The sequence below is a fragment of the Mus caroli genome, unplaced genomic scaffold (genome assembly GCF_978045245.1).
Source record: "Mus caroli unplaced genomic scaffold, Mus_caroli_1 scaffold_12, whole genome shotgun sequence".
Lineage (NCBI taxonomy): Eukaryota > Metazoa > Chordata > Mammalia > Rodentia > Muridae > Mus > Mus caroli.
In genome coordinates, this window is record NW_028227267.1 from 12,346,143 (window position 1) to 12,354,223 (window position 8,081).

The following is an 8,081-nucleotide window of genomic DNA, read 5'->3' on the forward strand; positions in this document are numbered from 1 at the left end:
GCACAGTTTGAAAATATTATCCAGGTTTTATACAATTAAATATATAGGAGAATGACATTTGCCTCTGTGAGACAGGAAAACCTTGGGAAATTGGAGTGTATGTCACAGGAATTGACTCAGGTGGTATACTTATTTTTGTGAAAAATCTACGACATCCACAGTCCCTAGAGGTTTGGGTGCTAACAAAAATCTCTTAAGCATGTCAGAGTCCTAACCAACATTCCCCATCAAAAGCACATGACTTCTAATGAAGCACTTTGAATTCTCTAGCTTTGGAAGGAGGTGTTTCAAAGGGTATCCCATGGGTCCATGAGGGGCTCCAGGAAAGGCACCGCAGAAAAGGACCAGGTTGGGGAGAACGAGTTAGCAGGTAGGTCCTGGCAGTTCCTAGTGACATCGTCAGTAATGCCTTCCTTGGACAATCTCTTGTATCTAGGAGAGAACTAGAATCTTCTGTGATGTCATCTCTGTGTTGTGGTAACAGCAACTGCCTGTGAGTCATCCCTTCGTTTGCTCTGGGTTCAGCAACAGGGATGTTTTCCTGGCTGTTCAGGCTATGTCAGAAAGAGAATGGCGATGAAGGAGAGACCAGACCAACACAGAAGGAAGAGGAAATCCTCTCTCTTAAAAAAGGAAGAAGGAAATCATTCTGGAGAAGGCACAGTGAGTCCTAGGCAGAGTTGGGGAACTTCCTGGTAGATTTAGGCTTGAGCTGGGCCTTCCAGGAGTAGGTCTTACAAGCTGAAGCCTTGGACTTTGTCAATGTCAGACAAAGAGTCAAGAATTTCTGATGATTGGTTTGACAGAGCCAGGAATTGACAAACCTGCAGCTACTTTTCTGGGAGCTATTTAATTTCATTGTGAGTGACAAAGAATGCCAGGAGTGGGCACTATGAGAATAACAGTGTGTTATTCCTTTCATGGAAGGGAGTTGAAGCACTTCATCTTCCAGATTACTGTAGGTTACATGAGTCTCTGAAGAAAAGAACAGAGAAGGATGCTCCCCTGGTCATGTCATGTGGTGAGGTCTCAGACACTTTGGATTTGAAGACACACAATTAATTAGGGCTTAATAGTGCTAAGCACGATGAACTTCAGGATTTCCCTGCATCACATCTGATATGACCTGACAATGTTCCCTGTATCTTTATTTCTGAGGCATCTTATAGATTTCAGGGCAAGGGGGCCTGGAATAGGGAGTGTGGCATATGTCTGATACTGATGGTTAGGAAGAAGAACATAGCTTGGCAAGCCAGCTGGAAGAGAGCTTTTCTGCTCTTTTAGGGATTCACCCTGTCTTTACCTTTTCTCTCCCTCAATCTTCTCCTTGGGACTCAGAATGGTCTCCCCTGCCCCTGGGCCATCAAGTATGCAAATTCATTTTTGTTTTTCATTCTCCAGGGTCTGCTTCATCTGAAAATTCCAACATCACTAATCAGACATCAAATATAAATGAAGTAGAAGAACTGAAATTGTATATGAGGAAGATCAGCAATGACATGGAGGAAATGTGTGGAGTCCTGGAACTTTACAAGTGTGAAGATTTGAACTACAGGTAGTAATTATGCCCAGTACCCTGTTGACTGTATTGTGCCATCTGTTAACCCAATTTCCTTCCATGAATGGAGTGTGTCATCTCCCATCATTCCATTAAGTAACCCTGACAGGTGTTTCATTGTTGGATAAACAAGGTGCTGTGTGTTTATTATCATCTTCTTTTGTACTTGACCTTGGGGTGCTTGCAATCTGATTCTTGTTGTAAAGAGCTGAAAGAACCTGCTCAAACTTGCTGCCTCTCATTGTGTGAATGCAATGCCTGCAGGCTATCATGGCTTTACTCTGATATTGTTCATTATATTCTGAGAGATGGCACCTCCCTGGATTTATTTGGCATTCTAATTGTGTCTGTGTGTGTGAATGTAGTTGTGTGTGTTTTGTTCAGGACTGGGGCTCTGGGACCTTTGATGGGGTCTGAGGACTTGTGTGATGCACAGTTTGCAGGTCCTGATAGTGTTGAGTCCATAGAGGCCCAAAGTGATCACCAGGGAAGTTTGCTCCTGGTGTTTCCTTGCTGTCACACAAGAATCCCCTGGGGGAGGAGGTATGATAAAGCCTTTGTCCTGTAAATACTAGTGGTGTCCTCTGGGAATTCCCATAACAACAGGAACCAAACAAAGGAATGAGAATCCCTGCCTTAAAAATAAGAGGAAAGCCATTACAGATATCTTCTGGGCCCATGCCTGTGGCATATTGTAGTGGAAAATTGTTATAGAAGTAGTCTATTCCTTCATGCTTGCCCTGGAAGCTCTTGAAGGTCAGCTACCTCCATTTGGTCCACTGGCTCTGCTGTGCTCTGCTCAGGATAGTAAGTTTAATTAGCATCAAGTGAACCCAGTTTGAATGAGCCAGGATGTGGCATGCACTTGGTTTGGGTAGCCTGTTTGCACATGATTATTGAATCCTTAATTCAGCAGATTATTTGCTTCTTGGGCCATGCCCTAACACAGGATGAACACTGAATTCAACATCATTAAATCACAACATGAGAAGACAATGGTGGATATGGAGAAAATGACCAAGTCCATAAAGGGTTCCATGGACTACTCCGAGGAACTGATCGAGGATAACTATTCTCACAGGTGAGTCAATTCCACAACTGAGACCTCCACAACTAGGCAGGGAATGCTTCTGTCCTTTTAGGACTTTGAACAAAAGCAAGGGCTCTGGATCCATGCTATGTGTTTTTTATCCAGGAACCCTGCCCGAGGCTAGGGTCTTGGATTTGTACCTCTTGGACTCAGTTGTCCTAAGTGTGAAGAGTGTCCAAGACCCTCCAATCTTTATTCTTCCAAATTCAAGATCCTCTACATAGAAAACTTTTCCACCGTGCTGGAATATCCAGGAACCCTGAACCTCTAGTATTCTGACCGCAGATTAAAAGATGTAGGATTCCTGACAAAAATGGAAAGAGTGTACACCTGTTGGGTCTTCTCAACTCTCTCAGAGGGGTAAGCCCTCTACCTGCTGAAGGTTTTTTTGGTACCACAGACCTATAATCAACCATGAGGAACATTTCCTCTTCTGTGATGTATAGGGAGCATTCTTGGTGTCAGGGTTTTCAGAAGTTTGTTGAGTCCTGTGGAATATGACTGGTATCTTGATTTCACTTGCCTCTGTTTGGTGCTGCTATGTATAGTGTGGACTCTTCTGGGGCTGTCTGGGGATCAGGGCTCTTGCAGGGATCATGGGACTTGGAGGAGGGGTAAGCAAATGGAATCTGGCTGGGAATCATCCAATTTTGCTTTGTGGATCAGCATCAAGGAGCAACACCTCTTTCGTGAGTGCACTCAACTCAATGAAAAAGTAAGGATATTACTGAATGAGAACAGAAAGCTGCTGGTGGAGCAGGCTGGAACACAAGTGTCCTGTGGGGAAGAAAAGAGGTTCTGTGAGGAGTCCAGCAAGAACATCTGTGTCCCAAGTGCCAAGGAGCAGCAGGTAGGAAAATATATATTAGAGGCCGATTGCCCTCATGTATAACCATAAACATAGACAATCCAATGTAACAGTCCACCAACTTCTCCAGGCACTCACCTATGTCTCCTCCAAGTGTTTGTTTATGTGATCATCTACAGGCCTCTCTGTAGAGGTAGCCTGGTTCAGGAAACTGCAAGTTTGGCACAATAGATACCTCATTGTTTTCTGCTCAATTATGATTTTATGTGAATAAGTCTGTGTGTGCTTGTGTGTGTGTCTGTGTCTGTGACTGTGTGTCTGTGTGTTTCTTTTTGTGTATACATGGTTTTCCTGATTTGTGTCTCTCTCCGTGTGTTGGGAGGCCCTTCAATGACATCTGGATTGTCCACTCATTCTCTATATTACTTCTTTGAGCCTTGGACTCTCAATAAACGTGACATTTCCTGTTTTGTTCTGTCCAGTAGTCTTGGCATCTCTTGTCCACTATCAGGAGGCATTCCCTCTCTTATTTATATCAACAAACTGATAATCAATACAGCTATTTTAAAAATAAGTTTTAGATTTCTTTACTTTCCCTGCATAGAGTTATCTCCCTGGGAGATATCGGTTTGTCTTATTGGCTCCACCATGAACATGCACAGAATCCTACAGCTCATCCCTCAGCTAACATGGTTTTTGCTAACTATATCGTGGGCATGGCTTTGTTTCAGGATAGATTCTCCCTCATAATTGGCACAGCACTGCATTTAAGAAATGTCACAGCATGTCATTTCATCAGCTTTTTTCTGACTGATATTGAGGAAGATTTAAGATCACATGAACTGTAATAGGTTCAAAAGTTCCTGGGTAGTGACCAAAAGTCACTGTCTTCCTCTGATGCTACCAAGGATCCTGTGTAGGTATAGTGAAGCAATACCTACACAGAGAGTCAACATGGGGCTTGCTGGAGGCTTTTCTTAGGAATCTCTTTCTTGGGAATTTGGTACTGGGTTGTCCAGGTTATCTGTGCAGAGCTTGTAACTTCCTTGTAGGACCAGCAAGTATCTGGATAAAAAACTTTCTGAAGAGGAGTTAATTACAGATGAGGGTGGCGGCAAAGACTGCCTGACTCTAAGAACCTTATACATATACACATCAGAGGTCCTAGAAGGTGTTCATGCAACAGGAAATGTGCTGGGAGAGAGTAACATTTTCATTGATTTGTGTTTGTGTGTCCCTGTGTGTGTATTGTGTGGTGTGTATGTTTGTGTGTCTTGTGTGTGGTGTGTGTGTTTGTCTGTGTGTGTTTGGACCACCTGGGGCTGAGCTTGTTTATACTAAAGTTGTGTGTTTGTGTAATACTAGGGAATCTTGTGTTTGTGATATGGGTTCTTGTATATACAAATATGTGTGTATGTGTTTGTGAGTTCATGTGTGATTGTGCATAAATGCAGCTGTGTGTGTCTCTAGAGACCAAATTTCATGAGAAATGCACTCTGAGTTTTTAGTTTGCACCTATGAAATATCAAATACAGCAGTCCAATTATTCTGCATGCTCACCTAACTCCCAAATAAAAAAGAACACAAAAATTATTTTAGGGTCAGAATTTAACTGACTAGAGACAAAACTTTTGATTCTAATTGAAATCTTTAGAGCAAATAAAAGAGATATGGTATATGGAGGGAAGGAGGAGGTTGCTGTATAAAATCTATGTGTTTATGTCCCTTTTCTGCTCTTGGTGAATTGTGAAGGACCACCTGAAGGTCAGGTGGCTCAATGTGTCTTCTAAGCATTCCAGGTTGTTTTCCTCATTTCTTGCCACCATTACATTTCCTGCTATCTCTGCTCAGTAAAGCTTTGCCTTGTAGTTTCTCTTGGATTTTACTCATTGAGAGATTGAGTTGCTTGGAGCTGAACTTGCATCCAGCAGAATTCCCATAGCTGTGGAGCAAAACCAGGCCTGTTTCAGGAGCCCATTGAGGGTCTAGATAATCTAAAGTCCTCACGCTATCTTATCTGTGTAGCATTCAGCATGACTTTTCTTCAAAATCATTTTCTCAGAGTTAAAATCAGCCTCAGTGGAGTTTGGGAGAAATGAGGACCTTGAGACAGTTCTGGTAGTATAAAATTGAGTATGTTTGTTGGAAGCCATGTTCAGAAAGTGGGAAAGAAGTCCTCTTTGACCCAGTGCTTCCAGAACAGGGAGGAGATATCCACAGAGTCTAGGGTGCTCAGGGTTGTAGTGGTCCTCAGAGCAGCCCTGAAGGAGAAGCTATCCTGATGTCCATCTGCTGAAGAACAGAAAGATACTGTGTGCTGTAGCCCTTCCATGAACTCAGTGTGAGATAATCCATGCAAGCATATGTCCTTTAACTAGTCAGCCATATCTTACTCAAAATAGACCTGACACAATCACATTCTGGGGAGAAAATGGTTCGTTTGGATCCTAGTTATAGATAGTTCATATTACTCTGGGCTCATACCATTGGACACCAAGTCAGTCAGGTGATGGAAAAGGGAGGATCCTATTGGAAGAAACTGTTTACTTTGGGACAAGTCTGAAACAGTGAACAAGAACAAGAGGCTGGTCCACCACCAACATGTGACCCTAGGCTGGGAAACAAACCTATTCTACACAGCCTTAGGAACTTACTGAGTCAGATTGGATAATAGGACTAGTACCCTGAATCCCAGACCAGTTTAGGAGTGGAAAGCATATCACTGAATGAGCTGCCTATATGCTATGCCCAGTAAGTACCTTTCCCATTCAAGATTTGCTTCTTTTAGGCCTCCAAAGTATCCTGGGAGATTTTTATATTAGTATTAACCGGGAAACTAAATAGGTCACAGTAATACAATATGCTTGTATTGCAAAACACAAATATTATGTGTGTTTGAGGGTGTGCCCTACAATAATCATAGATGTACAGGGGTGTTGTTCTGTTTCTTCATGACCATCACTTTTAAGGTTCATTACCTAGCCTTGTGAATATATTTATTTAGCAAACTTTTGCAGGTTCTAGGATCTATGAAGTACCCATGGGTTTTGTGTTGTATGGTTTCTATGGTTATTTGCAGATAGAGGGATTGACAAGAGGAACCCTGTGAGGTTCCTGCACTGGAGAAAAAATCATAGCCTTCACTTCAGTTCAGGGCATGCTCCCACCCCATAAGGATCCACATGGTTTTCAAGGTTGCACACATCTCTCTTGAACTCACATTCAGACATTGCTACAATGTTATTACTCAATATAATAAATATGCACAACTGGGGAAATGTGGTGTTTTTTAAAACTCCAGTATAATGTGTAGTTGACAGTTCAGTTTCTAGCAGTTTTTAAATGGTGAGAAATAATTTCAAGCTCAGGTGCTCTATGACAATTGGGATGCACGGAATGATCTCAGCTGATATGTCATGTTGTTTTGTCCAGCTGAATACAGCTGTTCTGGGAGGGACAGCTGAATTGACAAATGCTTACCAGGCCTTTGTTTCTTCCTTCCCTAAGTGTGAAATACTCCAACAGACACCGGAACATGGCACAGACCACGATCTCCCTCAAAGAGAAGTGCTGGAGGAGGAGCACTGAGAGTGCACCTAAAATACACCACTATTGCCTCTCATCCCTAATAACCATGGCTGTAATGGGCTGTATGCTCTTCCTTTATTTTGGTTTCTTTGGTATGAACAGGCCTTAATTTCATCTAGCCTCTGGCCCAGGAAGAGTGCACATTTAAAGGACTCAGAGAAGTGCTGGGGCTCATCAACTGCTACTGGGCATCCATGAAGACTCTGAGTGCAAATTTATCTTTTCCTGATGGGTTATCATGAATAATTACATGGAGATCAGTCAACCAAATTGTATAAACTGGGACGCAAGTCTACAACATCTTTTCTGTTTTGACTTGGGAGGCCATATCCTTCAGACCCACACTCTAAAAGGAGAGTCTTGCTTAAATTTCTCCTGCAAAGATTGCTACCTCCAGTAACTGCTTTTCTATTTAGTTGCCAAACAGCCATAGGATGTAAGTCTGTGCTACAAAACGTGCAGACAAAAATTTTGTGTTACACAATTTTTGTGGTTTGATTTTGATTTGAGTTTTGATTAGTTTAGTTATTTGGTTTTTCATGTTTTCATTCAAAGTTTTGTTATATATTGGTTGTTTATTTGTTCTTGTAATTAATTTGATATTTTGATAAGGCTATACATAGTACATATTGACTGTCAGCTTTGAGTTACAATTGAGTTCATTGCATTTATTCTTATGACTAATACAGTGATCTCCAACTCTTCACTTTTAAGAAACTTATTATTCAGGGGTGATCATGAAATTCCACAGATATTAGTCCCAGATGGATCTCTGCATTCTTCATGGGACTTGGGCCCCATAGTTTCTTCCCAGACAGACTGAACTACAAAGTCCATCATACATTCAGTGTGGAGAGTGTGTCAAACTCGCTGGATAGGAACTTAATGTTGGAAAACTTACCCATGCTGCATTCTTGTTGTGAAATATTTAGCTACTGTGAAAATAATGTGGATGACGGTGTTGAACACATTAATGGCAAATACATCAGTATTTCTGTAATAGCTCTCATTAAGTCAAAGTAGAGTCTAAGGGAATA

At 41.9% G+C, this 8,081-nt stretch overlaps 1 pseudogene; it reads left to right on the plus strand.

Annotated features, from left to right (window-relative positions):
• Positions 1 to 533: 533 nt before the first annotated feature.
• Positions 534 to 7,465, plus strand: LOC147001641 (uncharacterized; annotated as a pseudogene).
• The last annotated feature ends 616 nt before the right edge of the window (positions 7,466 to 8,081 follow it).